This window comes from Pantherophis guttatus, chromosome 2 (assembly GCF_059756535.1).
Source record: "Pantherophis guttatus breed Tessera chromosome 2, ASM5975653v1, whole genome shotgun sequence".
Taxonomy (NCBI): domain Eukaryota; kingdom Metazoa; phylum Chordata; class Lepidosauria; order Squamata; family Colubridae; genus Pantherophis; species Pantherophis guttatus.
Window position 1 is genome coordinate 54,949,439 of NC_142064.1, and position 17,823 is coordinate 54,967,261.

Sequence of the window (17,823 nt, forward strand, 5' to 3'; positions counted from 1 at the left end):
TTTATTTAAGCAATTTCTCTGTTAGCTGTTACGCATACTGTTAAGTACAATGTTTTACTGGTTGACAAAGCATGTTGATTTGGTTTACATGCACTGTGATTTTTAAAAGCTTTTTTTTTTCCAGATGATAGTTTCAAATTCTTAAACTGTGTTTTAGGAAGCTGTAAATTCTTCCTCTTGCCTTGATGTAGCATTTTGATGTAGCATTCTGGAATTTTAGTGCAGGGACTTTAAACCACAGTTTTGTATCCTAGGTTAAACCATATTTTGATTCTGACTAGTAAACCAACATTAAATCTTCCTGCTAGACAAAATGTCTAAAGAAGCAAAGCAGCCACAAATGTCATATGAAGGAAGGCTTCAAAAGGTGCAAGGGAATGTGTGGCTCTGTTAATTCATTGGAATTCATTGAAATTAGATCATAGTTTTGTTTTAGATTGTGACTAAATTTCATGCAGCCCTGGGAGCATAATCACAACACTGCTTCTAGTATAATGAAAATAAAATCTCTGTGTTCCTATCTGAACATTTTAGCTTTTCCATATGATGATAATATCATTGTGAAGGTTGGGATAAATTCAATAAAAGCATACCAAAACTACATATCACTGAAAGCAAAGGAAAGTGCTAATATACTTTCTAGGCATATTCTCCAAAAAGCCCTGTGGGAATTTCAATTGGAGGTGGTTTTTTTCAGAATATCATCAATGCTCATTAATTGACGGAAGAAACAAAGAAGCTTATGGGTTAACTGTTTTGCCATTCATTCATTGGCATACACATTACATTGTATGCAATAAAAATTTGGGTTAGAAGAGGAAAAAGCTAGTGCAAGTATTAAAGTTGAGTGTCTTTTGAAGTTAATAAAAATGAAAGACATAAGGTGTGACAATCAAAGAGAGAACATGGTAATGATATGGGAGATGGTCAATGAGTGAATCAGAATTGTGGGGAGAGAATGAGAAAAAGTACTGCATTTGCTACACTCTGTAGAAAGAAATCCATATCTTAAATATAGATTTACCGTAAATAAACTAAAGAGAAGGGGGAAATGGGTACATTTAAGGCTATACATACAGTTAGTAGGATACAATATAATGCAGTAATTGAATATAAAGGCTTAGAAGGAAATGTAAAGGGTTAAGTCTTGGTTGTCTTAATTTGTTATGGCAATATAACATTCAAGAAAAGAATCAGTCAAACAATCAGGCAGTGTAGTATTGGATGGCGGAAAAGAAGCTTGGATTTGAGATTACGCACTGAGAGAATGGTTGGTGAAGTTGAGAGCTCTTACTGAAATGGATAAATTGACTTCTTTGGTTAGAGAAAAGACATTATTTACATTATTGGTGACTGTTGCCTTCTATAGATTTTTTTGGGTAAACATGAAAAAATGAGCTTGTGACTTATGGTTTTGATGATGAGATAGGATAGATTAGAGAAGGAAGATTAACATGATTTAGGGAGATTAAAATATATTTATACTTGTAATTGCTGTGAGGAATATTTGAAGCCACTTGGTATATCTTTTTTCTTTTCTCTTTTTCAACTTTTTTTTTCTTGCACTTTTTGCTTTTTTCTTGATTTATTTCTTTTTGTTTTTTCTTCCTTACTTTATATTTAGTATTCTTGTTTTAAAGAATATATGTATGTATGTATGTACCGTGTTTTCCCAAAATTAAGACCCTGTCTTATATTTTTTTGAATTCTGAAATAAGCACTTGGCCTTATTGCCATGCGTTCAAAAGCCCAATTGGGCTTATTATCAGGGGATGTCTTATTTTGGGGAAAACAGGGTATGTATGTCTGTATGCATGCATGTATGAAGATTGGATTGATAAAGCTAGATAACATCTGTATTGAAGTATTATTGAGCCAGGATATTTGCCATTTTAACATATTTAGAAAGAAAATAATATAGTATCAAGAATGCTCAAGGCTACACTTTGTGAATTGCAGACACTGAACATTGAATTGTAATGGGTCTAAAGAGGATTTGGAGAAAAGACAGGTAAATAATGGGAATGTGAAAGTAGTCTACAGGCATATAGTATACATGAAATTGATGACAAAATAATTGTAATTTCTTGCAATTAATACAGGTAGTCCTCGACCTATAACCATTGCTTAACAATGGTTCAAATTTATTTATTTATTTATTTATTTAATTTGTATACCGCCCTTCTCCAACAGGATTCAGGGCGGTGAACAGCCATGGTAAAACATAACATATAAAATTTAAAAGCAGTTTAAAAACATTAAATAATTTTGGCTATCCATTTAAAACAACCCAGATTAAAACCAATTACAAATTAAAACCGAAGGGATGGGATCAAGCCAGCCCGGCTAGGTGAAAAAGATGTGTTTTCAGGGCCCGACGAAAAGTCCAGAGGTCTGGTATCGTGCGTATCTCTGGGGGTAGGTCATTCCAGAGGGCAGGTGCCGCCACAGAGAAGGCTCTCCCCCTGGGGGTCGCCAGCCGACATTGTCTGGCCGACGGCATCCTGAGGAGGCCCTCTCTGTGGGAGCGTACTGGCCGGTGGAAGGCTATTGGCGGCAGAAGGCGGTCTCGTAAATACCCCGGTCCTAAGCCATGGAGCGCTTTAAAGGTGGTCACAAACACTTTGAAACGCACCCTGAAGACCACAGGAAGCCAGTGCAGCTCGCGCAGGAGAGGTGTCACATGGGAGCGCCCCGTCACTCCCATAATCCCCTGCGCGGCCGCATTCTGGACCAACTGGAGCCTCCGGGTGCACCCCAAGGGAAGCCCCATGTAGAGAGCATTGCAGTAGTCCAGACAGGAAGTGACGAATGCTTGAGTGATCGTGCGTAGGGAGTCCCGATCTAGAAAGGGACGCAACTGGCGTATCAGGTGAACCTGATAAAAAGCCCCCCTGGCCACGGCTGTCATATGCTCTTCTAAAGACAGCCGTGTATCCAGGAGGACGCCCAAGTTGCGAGCCCTTTCTGTGGGGGCCAATGATTTGCCCCCAATAACCAGCGATGGCACCAGCTGGCTATATCAGGATGCCAGAAGCCACAGCCACTTGGTCTTGGAAGGGTTGAGTCGGAGCCTATTTCTCCCCATTCAGGCCCGCACGGGGCCTGGATGATGAATTAATTAATTAATTAATTAATAATGAATTAATTAATGATGGCCTCAGGAAAAAGTCAGTTATGACTCAAATTCGAACTTACAAACATTGTCCCACTCCATGGTTACATGATTGCAATTTAGGTGCTTGACAGCTGGCTTACATTTATGACAGATTGCATTATCTTGTGGTCATGTGATTGCAATTTGAGACTTTTATGGCAGAGTCTAGCAGAAGTCAACATTGATTAACCTGGATTGGCGCATTCAACTATGTGACTTGATTTACAATTGCATGATTCGACTTACAGCCATCATAAAAATGGTCAATTATACTTAGGCCGTATCAATTAAATTTACAGTAACATCTACTTAAAAACCAGCAAAATGTTTTGCAAATGAAGAATCCAGTTTCTTACCCTTCCTTCTTTTCACTTGTCCTGAAACGTCTGATTCTTAATGGTCTTCAAATAATTTTTAACATGATTAGAAAACCAATGAAGGATTAGTGCAGAGGCACTTAAGCCCTAGTGCAGATGTAGCACTCTTTTATTTGTTTTACTTTGGCAAATATCAGGATTATTGCATTTGATGTATAGTTGGACGCTGTAGACACATTTTTTGGCTTGTCTGGGCAAGAGTTCCTGCCACACATTTAATGTTTGCTTTGTGTGTAATCCATACAGTTCAATATATGGCAGTTTGAAGTAAATTAAACACCATTCCATTACCTCACAAGATGGCCTGACACCTATGGGTGTTCATTGGGAAATTGTACAGTCTTTTATCAATCAGCCAAGTGATTTTTTTTTTTTATAGCACAGGGAAAAAACAATTTCTTTAGGAAGCCAAGAATATGATTCATTTCTGTTGTGATTCTTTTAATTTTCCATTGGCCCATTTTTAGCTGGGAAAAAGAATTGATACATTTTACGCAAAGACAATAAGCTCTGATTTATTTATTTAACAGAAAAAATAGCACTGAAGTTCGCAAGGAAATCTTCATACAGGGATTGATTCCTTTGAAAATCAGTTATTATTTCTAATGTGTTTGTTTTAAGTTAATGGAACCAATTCTTTCCTAGTATTCTTGCAAATAAACTTTTCCAAAAATTAGATGTTATAGATGAGGATGAGATATTTTTCTTAGTGTTTCTAGTAAAAAAGGAATCTGCACTAACTTCCAACATGTATGAAAACATTATCTCAGTTATTAATGTTTTTGTTCCCCAGAGATAAATTAATCTAGTTGCACAAGGTTTCTACTTTCTGTTTAACATCAAATTGTAATAAGACCAGACTCAAGGAATGCATAGAAGGCGCACTTTAAATTCCATGGGAATATAATATAGACATTTAAAAGGTTTGCAAAGTCTCATTACTGAAGTTTTTCAAACTTTAAATCTGAAGACCTGTGAATGGCAAATTATGCCCCTATCCGCCTTCTCTCCCTTCTTCATGTAGTGGAAACTGTATAGCTATGTGGGACATAGAACTGAAATAAATGCTACTTCTCTTTAACTGATCTATCAAAGGATTAATTCCTACATGTTCTGTCTGCAAATTCTTCTCAGATTTTACATACAAATAACAAGTGAATGTTTCCTTCTCTATGACTATGACTTTACTGATTTACTGAGGATTACTATTAGATTGAAAGATTTCCAATACCTATATTGTTTTTGAAGTTTTGTTTAATAATCAGAAATATAAGGCATGCTTATGCTATTTAGGATTGTTGAAAACATGACTGAAAAAAGTAATGTATTTATTCTTTAGAAATAGATTCAATTTGCAATCCCATTCATACTTATCTGGGAAGGAGATTCATTAACATCAATAGGTTTTATTTCTGTTTAAATATATGTATGATTTGACAGCCAACAAGATCCTTCTACTGCAATGATATAACATTTTTGTCATTTAGATTTAATAGCAGTTAAATTTCTAGGATGTAAGTTTAACATCACAACTTTGAAAGGATGTTCTCAGTTCTTAGAAAGTTATTTGTGCTTAAATCCTATTAAGATCAATGTACTTGTCTGCTAGAACTATGCTAAATTCCTTTGATGTCAAAGGAAACTAAAATGCAACAAAGGTAAGTTGAAGATAAAGAGAACATTTTAAGTATGCTGGAAGGAAATAGTCCAGACACTCATTTGCTAATCTGAAAATAAATGTGTCTTCACATTTCTTCCACTACATTTAAAACCATTATCTGAATTGGGTCTTGCATCAAATTATAGTCTTTAATATGACAAATGGGAAAAGCTATTTAGCTATATTTAATTTAGTTTAATGCAAAATTAGTTTTACCCTGGTCTTAGTTGTCGGGCTCTGCCCAGGTTTTGAAGTGTCTTGCACTAATAGAAGAGATTATTTTTAAATCTTATGAAATCTGCAATCAGCATATTTCAGGAATTCCAAGATAGTCTAATTATACTTGGAATCTCACAAGTAGTTTTTAAAAATTGTGAAAACCATGGAAAGATAGAATCCCTATCCTCTATCTCCCTGCATTATAGACTAAGTTACAAATGTAGAGATAAATACACTTGAACTGCCTTTTAGTCTATGTTTTAGACGCAGGAAAGGATGGCATAAATTAATGTATAACTAATAAATATTTATAAATATTATAAATAACATATAATAAAGTTATACTTTGAATTAATCAATTCAAACTATATTAAGGTGAATATTATATTACTCAATAATCCTTCTGTATTTCTTGATTGCTTGTCACCTCTGTTTCAAATATATCATGGGTGATGAAATCTGGATAATTTTGCCTTCGAAATAATGTTGGATCTCAGCCTGCAATATCAAGTGAAAAGGAGCTTGTAGGATGGGCCGAAGATAGATCTAGTGATTCATTGTAGAACAGAAAATTTCAATTGTTTTACAGTTGTGTTTATATGATTTACCATACCTAGAATGATATGAAAGTTAGAAGGTAACCAGAAGTGGAATAGTTTCTGAAAAATTCTGGTACTGAATGCAAGTTCAGAATGTGCCAGAAGAATGTGCCTTCTTTTTAAATTCCATAGATACCTTTTTAGTAGCTGTTAGGACGCTTAGGAAAAGTAGTTTTGATAGGCTGTTTATAAATTATGCTAAATTAAATATATGAATATTTTGCACCTTTAGTTAATCTTGCTAAAGGAGATATGTGATTCAATCTTTCATTTGAATATGATAGAATGGAAAAAAATAGTTAAAATGCACAAGGAATGCTAAAACGATTGGTGTTACTATATGAAATTAGCAGTAAACCAGAATAATATACAGCTATTTGCTTCTCAACTAGTTTAGGGATTGGATTAGGATATTAAACCCCTATCTCAACATCTTAATTCTCTTGCTTATGTGAAATGTAATGGAACACATCTGACTTACAAAGCATATTTACTTAGAAAAGTCTTCTTGGCAAGAGTCCTAAGTTATTCCTCCATTGTTTTGGTTGGCAATTGTTTTCACTAGGGTTTGTTCCAAATAAATGTCAGCAAAACTGCAGCTATAATTCTTGTGCACGTGTGTGTGTGTGTGTGTGTGTGTGTGTGTGTGTGTACACAAATAGATGACTATTGTTAAAATGTATTTAGAAAGTGCCAGTCCAGATACAGTACATGCATTCAGTAATGAAGTGTGTATTTTTAAAATATTTTTTATTCCACCTATATTATTTTTATATATAACTCAAGCAACAACCCAGCTGACTTTCATACCTAAGGAAGGACTATAATTCATAGTCTAGCCTGATTTCTAGCCTTTACCTCTAGATCAAACAGACTGTCAGTTTGTTTTTTAATCCTTAACGCTGTCAGATTCACTGACATTCATCACTAGTTTTAGAAGAGTTGCGGACCATATACTACTTACCTCAAGCCAACAAAATAAGTTTTGATAAAATAAATTTCATATATTCAGTTCGTATATGTCTATTCTGTGTTCACCTTGCTTAGAAGTGTGCATTAACTTTCTTAGGATAAACATGTTAGATAATTGACTGATTGCTAACATCATTTGTATCTTTGATGAATCACTTTGAAATGAGATGAGCAGCAAATAAATTTAATAGATAAAATCATCATCACCACCACCATCATCACAAGTTTCTATTCAATTACTAAATATTTAATTGAATAACATGCATAATGACTACAGAAATAAGCAAACCTCTATAATCAGGAGTAAGCCAGACTTAAAACAGCAAATTTACATACAAAATAATAACATTAATATCAGAGAGGAAATATTTCTGCCTCCTGTTGCATTCTTATCTCCCAGAAAGTGACTTTTGTGCCCTAATCAATTATAGGCACTTATGTACCAACACCAAATCACAACAAAGATTTCTTAGAATGTATTCTATATGTCTCTGTTTGCAATATTGTGTATGAGTTGTTGATTCATACAAATTCATAGAACATGGTGATAGAAATTTAATCTGCTGTCAGTATAACAATCACCAATATATCCTTGAATGTCTTTTTTTACTTTTGTGATCAGGAAAAAAAAAGACTTTAGAGTCATTTATCATTAGAAACAGGCAAAACAAGGAATAAAAGCACTACTCTTATATCTTATTAATAAGATATAACTTATTTACATTTGTTTCATATGAATCAAAAGAAGTACATTTTTAAGTGTTAAAATGATACGTTACACATAAGCTTTCTTTTGTATGGTGTGGTATGGCAATTGCATCGTATGTATTGTGTCAGAACAGGTTACAAAAATAGTCATCCAGTTAGAATGTTTGTCCCTCCCATGCATACAATTATTTGGAAATAAAAATCTTTCCACACAATTGCACTTCTGATTACAGATTTTTAGGATTGGCCTGTTATATCTCTGCATCTCAGCTTGGATCATATTTTAGTTGCATCAATATTGTTATACATACCATATTTCCCTGAAATACGACCTATGCCAAAAATAAGCCCTAGCTTGATTTTTATGTGTGCGCCTAAGCTCTACCCCTAAAATAAGCCCTAGTTAAGACCTTGCCCACTCCATCCCACCATCTGGTTGTACGAGGTGGGGTGAGGTGCATGAGTAAAGATCAAGCTACAGTGTGGAGCTACCCCATGCTCCCCTCACCTGCTTATCTTAGATTGGCCTCCCATGCCCCTACACCTGTCATGTTGCTGTCTGACTTCTTCTGTGTCTGCTTGCGGTCGGATGCCACATGGTGCATTGCACTGGTGCCACCACTTGCGGTGTGTAAGACATCACTCCAAAATAAGACCTGGTGCTTATTTTGGGGCTTAAAAAAAAAAGACCGGGTCTTATTTTCAGGGAAACACGGGTAGTAATGAATTTTTTTAAAGGTTATAATAGCTATCTGTCTGTCTATCTTTCTGTCTATCTGTCGATCCATCCATCCATCCATCCATCCATCCATCCATCCATCCATCATCTATCAATCTGATCTAGTCTAGTCTAGTCTAGTCTAGTCTAATGTAATCTAATACAGTAGTTTTTAAATATGTAAAGTCAACAGCTCTCTAGTTTATTTCTACTCCTCCACTTCACTGATCTGTAATTTGTGAACTGTTTTGTCTGAAAAACCTGAGACTTGATTTAGAAGCAGATCTTATTAAAGCCATAGTGCTTTTTTCCACACCAAACACAACATAGTAACATTCTGTGATATTAATATTAATGTAGCCAAAGCTGATTATATATCTGATATTGGCATGATAACAATAGTATGAGCAGATTAAAAATTCCTATTCCTGTGCTGGGTTGTCATATAGAATCTGTCGTGCTAGAAATATTGTAGAGTTGCCACTGCTCATTCTCACCCAGTGTTGTTTCGGGTCCTGAGGATTTTTTCCCACTTGAATTTAAATATGGCTGCTTTGGAATAACTATTACGCCAGTCTCCCTTTCCTGCAAAGAAGCATGGAATTACAGCCAGCATTTGCTCCATTTCTAAGTCATGGCCATCTTTCTCCCTCCCCCTCCCCAATAACTTAGAGAATTCCATTATCCAAATTGTTACACATGTGTGACAGAGGTTGACCTTTAGTCATGTCAATCCTTTTTGTGTAGGCCTCAGGCTCCAGCTTAATAGCTCAAAGCCTGATTTACTCACTGTAATAAGGGCAGAAGGTCGAGCAATTGTCAGCTGCCTGCTCGTACCCTTCTCGGAGCCTGGCTGAAGGCTGTTAACACAAAGCTTTTCAAAGTGAATTTACAGCCACCATCACTGACAGAGGCCAATCAGTAAACCATAAATGTCAGGTTAGTGAGATTGAGCAGTAAGTAAAATACTGACAGCCCAACATTGACTCAAATCAATTGCTTAAGATTTAACGAAGAATAGCAATCTGTGTATAACCATGTCTAAATATGTAGAATGTGCAGATTTAATGATCAGTAAGAGAAAGAGGTACCAGTTGTGATTTAATTTGAGGGTTCCCTTTATTTAAAGGAAAACTCTCTACACCATAGGGCAATATTTTACCATATACAATATCCAAAGTGTCTCTTTTAATTTTATTTTATTATCTAGAAAGCAACATTTGCTTTATGATAACAAAATCATCTGTTAGGCTAACGGTGGAGAAAAGCTACCATTCATGCTTTCATTCAATTTGAGGCTTAGGAAGAAGGAAATAAAAAAATAATAATATTTTAGCAATGTCGTCATCTGATTTTTTTATTCCACTTCAATAAAGTTTAATACTTTCCAACCATCAATGCTGTTGTTCCTCTAGTTTTATCAAAGCTTTCTTTGGCAGGAAACAAGCTCTTTGGTCACGCTGCAGTTCTGTAATGGAAGGCTATCGTGTAATTCACTAATGAGTGATTATGTTTTGAGGGTTTGAATATCCATGAGATACAGTAACTTACAAGACTGAATGTTTCTATCATTTTGTGCAATGACAGTTTGGACAACAATTCATTTAACTTTGAAGGCATCAGCATGAAAATGTAAGAATCCATTAAAATGCTGTATGGGAGGATTTATAAATTAGGCAATTTCCTTGATTATTGCAACCATTTACAAAATTGATTGTCCAAGTGTGGCATAGGCAGATTCTAACAATGATAATTGACAAGAGGCCTGCACTTGAATATCTATATCCTTTGTTCACTAAAATAAGATGCTTCTGTCCACTCAAGGTCAATCATGCACCCAAGTGCCTTAATGTAAAAGATGGCTTATCTTTAAAGAAGACTCATATGCTAATTATAGACTAGTCATGATAACCAGAAGCTCTTTTTTTCTTTGCCTCTTATTTTTAAGACCTGATAGTCTTAGACATTTACTGCGCTCTATACAGCTTATTCTGTTTGTGATCTTCTATTGAGAGATAAATAATTTTTATACAATGCATTACGGCAGTAAACATTTACCTGCTTATCCGTCATTTGTGTTGGGACTACAAGCTTTAGGATTCCCAGTCAACACTGGTAGGCCTGGAGGTTGACATCTAGAGGTGGCCACATTAAGCAAAAGAACCAGTTAGCTGTAGTAGTAAGGTATCAGGGTAGAAACCTGGACAGGGTGAGTTCTAGTCCTGTTTTAGACATAAATTCAACTGGTTGACCTTATGTCAGATAATCCTTCTCAGCCCTAAGGAAGCAAACCAGGCTGAGAAATTTTATCGAAAAAACTGCAGAGACTTATACAAGCAGTGTATAGAAAGCAGAAGGAAGGAAAGAAAGGAGGCAGGCTAAGGAAGATAATCAACCTGCCTCTGTGATAGTTTTAGGATTGCAAAAGTATTTTCCATATAACATGCTAGACTGCTGCAATTGTTTCAGGTTTCCTTAAACATTCTCTTTTGAGCTGCAGCATGGAAAGCATATGGTATGGAAACTTTACACTCTGAAAAATCTAAAATCTAAAATAATAGCTTCAGTTAAGTTTTTCATTCCCGAAGCAATAATTATCGGTACCTAGGTACCTCTAACTACCTAGATATTATCAACAAATATAAAAGTACATATATTTTCTGGAATTCTTGATTTTTAAAAAAGAATATATTAGACATAACAAATGTTTTTATTGCAAAATGTATGCCAAGTTACATATTGTTTATAGTGATTATATGGACCATTGCTGTAATTGTGGTTTTGGCAAAGTTTATGTATCTACTAATCCTTCATTTGGCAGTCCCATTATCTGGTGGGTAGGCTAATATTATAAACTGTAAGCAACTGGTTATATAATCAGCGGTTGCTAACAATTATTTGAACTGTTGGTTTTTTTAACACTAGGACTGATATAATATTCTGAAAATATGTAATTAAACATGCATAGTATGTGATTATTTTTCATTGAAATGCATCAGTTAGTTTTGCCCACTTAGGTGCTGTGGGTGGTCTTCTATGGAAAAAGATCTAAGAATGATTTCTAGGCAAAGCTAATTCTGTACCTCCAAATTAGAAATTAAGACTTCTCACAGTATCCATTTTTGAATGCTGTATTTATAGGAATAGTTACACATCCCTTGCCAAATATATCAAAACTTTTGAAAAGTCAGAGTCACTTGCTTCTGAATGCTTATGGTTTTTCTTCTTCCAGGAAGCCCATTTGCCTTTTCATTATTTTCCTTATTTTTCTATCTGAAAATAACAAATTGTTCTAGGTGCCTCAGACAAAAATGGTCATTGAGCTCAGGCACATTAGGGCATGACGTTAGATGTGCAATTTTGCAGTGTATAACTCAGTTCTTGGAACTGCAAAGCACATCTTAAAAATTTGAGGGAAGGATGACATTGAAATACACCATAGTTTTTTGTTTTTTTCACGCTGTTGAGGTAAAATGTTCTCCAGCCACCCTTGAATCATTGAAACTAAAGTTCTCCCCGCCCCTCATCTGCCTTTCTTGTCTGTACTGAAACCCATCACTTGATTTCTTTTCAAAGTAATAGCTGACAAAGCCTAACAATTTTTGTATATATTGAGGCTGTGCTTGGTTGGCGTTAGAACGAGGGGGGAAATGCTAAGGACAACTTACGTCTGTTTCACTCTTGGGCTTGGAACAAGATGAAGGCAACATCCTGGGGACACAGCTGAAAAATGATGTTGTCAGGGCATGTTTGTACTATGGTTAGATGCAATTAGGAAAAGGCCTAAGATACAAACCTTTTCTTTTTATAAATGCACAAGCTCACAAAAGTCAGACATTAAACAGCAACCTATGAAGTCAGCAATAACAGGTTTATAGTGTGCAGTGTTCAGAAAGGGGTTGAGCCATGTCATCACCAGCATCTCATGCTGAGGAAGTATTCTAAATAAATGCAATTGCTTATTCCAATCGACGCAAGCTGATATAGTCCAAATGCTTATTTGAACTGAAATCTAAAGTGCCAACACTTAGTAAATTGATTGCAACATCTCTCTTCAGTCAGGTCCAAGTCAGGAAGATAGGCAAGTAATTTGATTGAGATGGGCTTGGACTCCGTCCTTCATGGGACTGTGTGTATCCCTCAACACAGTCAGCTGAAGGGTTGTCCACTTGTTTATCCACTTTGTCCTCCTGTATTTCAAAGGAAGTGGTGTCATTGGGATCTTTAGTCTCTGCAGAATCTTCTGTGGGTTGACTAATTGCTGGTTACTTTGGAGGATTAAAAATAAAATAAAACAAAGTGCCAAGTTTTTGGTTTGTTTTTAATGGTTTGTCTCTCTTCTACATGAGGGATGGGAAAGGGGTTTTATGCTTAGACCAGTAACAGTATCATCATGGTGGCAATTTCATCATCCAGCAGTTGCCTTCTTAAAAAGAGAGCTCTGTGTGTGTGATTGGTCAACATATTTTGATGAATGTATATTGGCTGAATTTTGTTTTTGTCACCCTGATGAACAAAGCACCATAGAATGTAAAAGCTAGAATTCACCTTGGAGATCATCTGGTTCAACCCTTTGCATAGTGCAGAAAACTGTTACCACAGAATACTTAAAAAATAGTTATCCACCAACTTCCAAGGCAGTCTGTTCCATTATTGAACAGCTCTTACAGTAAGAAATGTTTCCCACGTTCACTAAAATTTAAATCCATTGTTTCTGGTGGACAATTATTTCCCATATTCCATTGATCACTCTTTGGCTATTTGAAGAGAACTATCTCCATAGTCTTATCTACTCTGGGCTAAACATACTCAACAATGTTCTTCATTGTTTCAACTTCTTCCCTCAAGACAACGCTATAGGGCATTACACGCCAAAAAAAATAAACACAAAAGCAGTTCCCCCCCACATGCCATCACTCTGCTAAACAGCTAATTCCAACAACAGTGCCAAACTAGCTAGTAGGGCTGTATTACTATTATCCTAATATTTTCTATTACCCATTCCTTAACTTCTTATGACTATAACTTTGTGGCTTGTATCTTGCAATTTTTTATTGTTTTATTTAGTATCCTAGTATGATTTATGTTGATTGCTTATTTAGTATCCTGTGACTATCACTGAGTATTGTATCTTATGATTTATAATGAGGGTATTTTATGATTATAATCATGATTTTATTATTTGTTGCTTGTATATACACTGAGAGCTTATGCACCGGAGACAAATTCCGTGTGCGTGTCCAATCACACTTGGCCAGTAAATAATTCTATTCTATTCTATTCTATTCTATTCTATTCTATTCTATTCTATTCTATTCTATTCTATTCTATTCTATTCTATTCTATTCTATTCTATTCTATTCTATTCTTTTTTCCAAGCCTCCTTGTCTTGGTACACTCCATTGGACATGGTCTATGCTTATACTCTGATGCTGACTTTGTTATAGTTTCATCTTTGTTTTCATTTCAACTTTGTTTTTTTTTTACTGACATGATAGAATCATGTTAAACTTAGTGGTTTAGCATATGATGAACTTCCAGGATTGGTCAACAGAAATCCATTTGATACTATTCATATAGATTGAACTATGACTCCTCTTTCCACAACCTGCTTCCTATGTTGACTCAGTATGGAGGTGGTATCTTGAAGTTGGTAAATTGGAGAAAGCTGTCTTTAAAGACCAGAAGTTAGTGATGGCAGGGGTCTCCAAACTTGGCAACTTTATGTCTTGTAGATTTCAACTCCCAGAATTCCTCAGAATTACCGTGCTGGCTGAGGAATTCTAGGAATTTAAGTTCACAAATCTTAAAGTTACCAAGTTTGGAGACTCCTGAGTTATGGAAAGAGCTCTGGTTGAGACCCTGGAGAACCATTGTAATGGAATCTATGATAGGTCTTGGAAGACTAGGCAAAAAGACACTGCCAAAGGAATGGTCCTGTAGGAGATAGCATAGTCCATAGTTGGATAGTGGGAGAGGGAAGATGCTCCAAAGAGACTCTCCCTAGTTTCTTGGGCAGTAAAGGAGATAAGAGGGAGAATTATACTTTCAATCTTGCAAGAATCTTTCAATGTAGCATTACAATAAAGTAGAATTAGCTCATCTGGTTGTGATTCTTATCTGGCTTACCTCATGAGGCCAACATCAATCTTGCAAGTCTCTTACTTACCAAAGGGAAGAATTTCAGGAATGGACTCCATCTTCAAGGAATTTTTCTACTGCTGAATGTTTCGCAACAGCATTGTTGGAACACTTGCAGTAAATGAATGTAGAATGCAGAATGTCATGATACAACTAATGCAACAACTGGGGCAGGATTTACCCCAACCTGCAGTAGCACAACAACCTGCAGCTCAGTCAATACTTTTGTGTTCCTACAGGAGTTTGCTGGAGAATTTCAGAGGGACCAGGATCAATTCCAGACATTTACCTCTCAATGTAAAATGTTTATGGCATGTAGACTGGTGGAGTTTCCCGCTGATCACACAAAGTGAATTTTGTGCTGAGTTTGCTCAAGGAAGAAGCAAGTACATAGGCACTACCATTCATTGAAGGAAACAATCTAATGCTGGACAAGTATCAGGACTTTATGCATAAACTTAGAAGATACTTTGGGGATCCCATTTAGAGAATCACTGCTAGTTGTAAGGTCCAAAAACAAGAAGAGTAAGGTCATTTATTTCTGACATTTTATGGTGATGTAGGGTAGAATGACTTAGTCTGGATTTACCAGTTCAGACAAGGGTTGGCTGAGCACCTAAGAGACAAGCTGATGAGGCAAGGCACCTCAAATACTCTGCATTATATCAGAGGTATGCAAAATAGATGCCCAATTGGAGGAGTTAAGGCGGGGAAGGAACTATAAGGGGAACAGAACCTACAGCCTGACTTCCACATACTACCCATAATAATGGCATCTTGGATGCCTTGCAGGAGAACTCATACAAATCAGAACAACCAAGAAATCCCTATCATCAGGAGAGAAGCAATGAAGAAGGTATTGGGGCAGCATTTATACTGCAGGGCCCATGGACACATGGCCAGATCATGCCTAGTAAAAGCACCAGCATCTGACACAATGAGATGCAGAACTTGTAAATCAACAGAGCATGTATCCAGCAAGTGCCCAGTTTACCTCAAAGAAGCAGAGCAGGGAAACTTTGTTGGCCCAGCTCCCAGGAGCTCTGAAGGGGGGCACACCACCATTTAAGGAAAGCTCAGACAACCAACTTTAGGCAAGCATATTTAATTACTTTTATTATAGTTACTTTAGATTCCAGGCAGAAGGTGAAATTTTCTGCTTTTGTATACTCAGGGCAACCACTAATTTCATAGATATAGAAGCAATACAGAAACTGAAGTTGCCTATTCAAGCTCTAGAACACCCTTTGATATTCAAGATGAGTGATGGACAGGCAGTAACAGCAGGATCAATTTTGCACTGCTTGGCTCCTTTTCAGGTAACCAAAATCACACAGAGTTTGTAATTCTCAATGTAACTACCTCCTCACAAGTGCCCATCATCTTGTGAATCGGCTGCATGATCCATATGTAAGTTGAGCAAAGGGGACTTTCTCATTCCCTTCTTCTAAATGGCACCAGCATCACTTACAGCAGGGCAAGTTCACAAACAGTTGCAATCTGTATTCACAAACAATGCCCCTCCTCCAATAGGTGGGAGGAAAATGATGAGGTGGAAGCAGGTTGAATACTTAATACATTGGAAAGGCTACCCAGAGAGGATATGGGAGGCAGAAATTGGGTGTGCATGCACCATAATTGTGGCACTGCTTTCATGACCAACACCTAACAAATCCAATCCTCAATAACTACGGGTCTTTCAGGAGTTTGGTCCTGGTCAATATGAGCATGAAGACTACTTCTGCGGGGTAGAGGGCACCTTGAATATAACAAGAAATCAGATAGTGGGCATGGAAAATGACCCAGCTCCTTCCACATCAGGCATATGGCCACATGGGGAGAGAGAGCATCAGATTCCTAATGGCAGCAATAAGCATAGCTGAGTTACAGGACATTTCATGTGATCTCTGGGAATTACTAAGGGGAATGATACAGCTACATTTCCTTCTCACAACCCACAATTATTGTCTCCTGTGAACTCAGGAGGGGAGAATGCATCTGAAGGGGAGGGTTATATGATGATATGTGGAAAAGACCTTGGAAGATGGAGCAAGAGGAGATGCTGCCTTGGGAAACATCAGATAAGAGAGAGCATAGCCTGCAACTGGACAGTGGCAGGGGTAAAAGGCTTGGAAGAGATCCTCTCTAGTTTTTCAGCAGTAAAGTAGACAGGAGGGAGAAATGTACTTTAGCATTACAAGATTCTGTCAATCTAACATTACAATAAAGAAGAATTAGCTCATCTGGTTGTGATTCCTATCTGGTTTACCCGCGTGGCCGACAAACATTGGCTGTCAGAAAAAATAATATTGGCTACATAGACAAATAATCAAGATTAAGTAGCTTCTTATATACTGTAGTTAGGTGTGCATTTACATTAACTTTTATTTAGGCTCTATTTTTTATTCAGTATCTTACTCTGCATCATTTTTCAATGTTCTTATTAGAGTTTATGAAAATGCTTGCCTTAGCTAAAGAGAAAGTGCCATACAATTTTTTAAATCAAATTAGGAATGTATCTGAAAGGCATAGTGTGATGGAATTTCTAGCCAGCCCTGGAAGTACAAGAATATAGGATTATCAAAAAAAAAATCACCAGGAAGAGGGGAGCGGGCAAAAAGGATGCTGCGACTGACTGTACTTTAATTATATTATTGTAGATATAAATTAAGCAGGAAAACTGTTTTAATAATCTTTCAATATACCAATATACATATTTCTAGAAAGCCAAGTGGTTCTTATTTTCTGAGTTTGCCATCTTGAAGAGTTTGGCGCATGCTTATATCTTTTTCTAATAATTTTATTTTCAGTTATGGAATTACAAAAATAAAGCTGATCATAACCCCATTATATAAAACACAAACCTAGTTTTTGCTAGTCTTGGTAATTTATGCTTGGAAAAAATGCATTAGACTCTAGCCTACACATATTTAAAAATAAAGGAATTGGCAGCATGATACTGAACTCTTAATAATGCCTGCATTATTTTTATAGTCCCAATTAATCATATTTTATAATGTTGTGATGTAGTGCACAACAGCAAAAAGACTTATTCTCAACTTACATGATATGAATCACTTAAATAATAGCTACTGTATAAATAAGATGTATCTGAGTTATGACTTAGATTGCATAATATTTTTAAACAGTTCAATTGCAGTGTATGTAATTTGGTTTTGTTTATTGTGTGTATGTATTATAATAAAAATAATAATTACACACACACACACACATATACAAACATATACACACATTCACACAAACACACACAC

General features: G+C 36.2%; 1 protein-coding gene across 4 annotated transcripts in view; it reads left to right on the top strand.

The window, feature by feature from the left end:
* The window catches only part of PRDM6 (PR/SET domain 6), an 89,907-nt gene that overhangs the window by 19,210 nt on the left and 52,874 nt on the right, over positions 1-17,823 (top strand). The gene's annotated exons all lie outside the window — the stretch shown is intronic.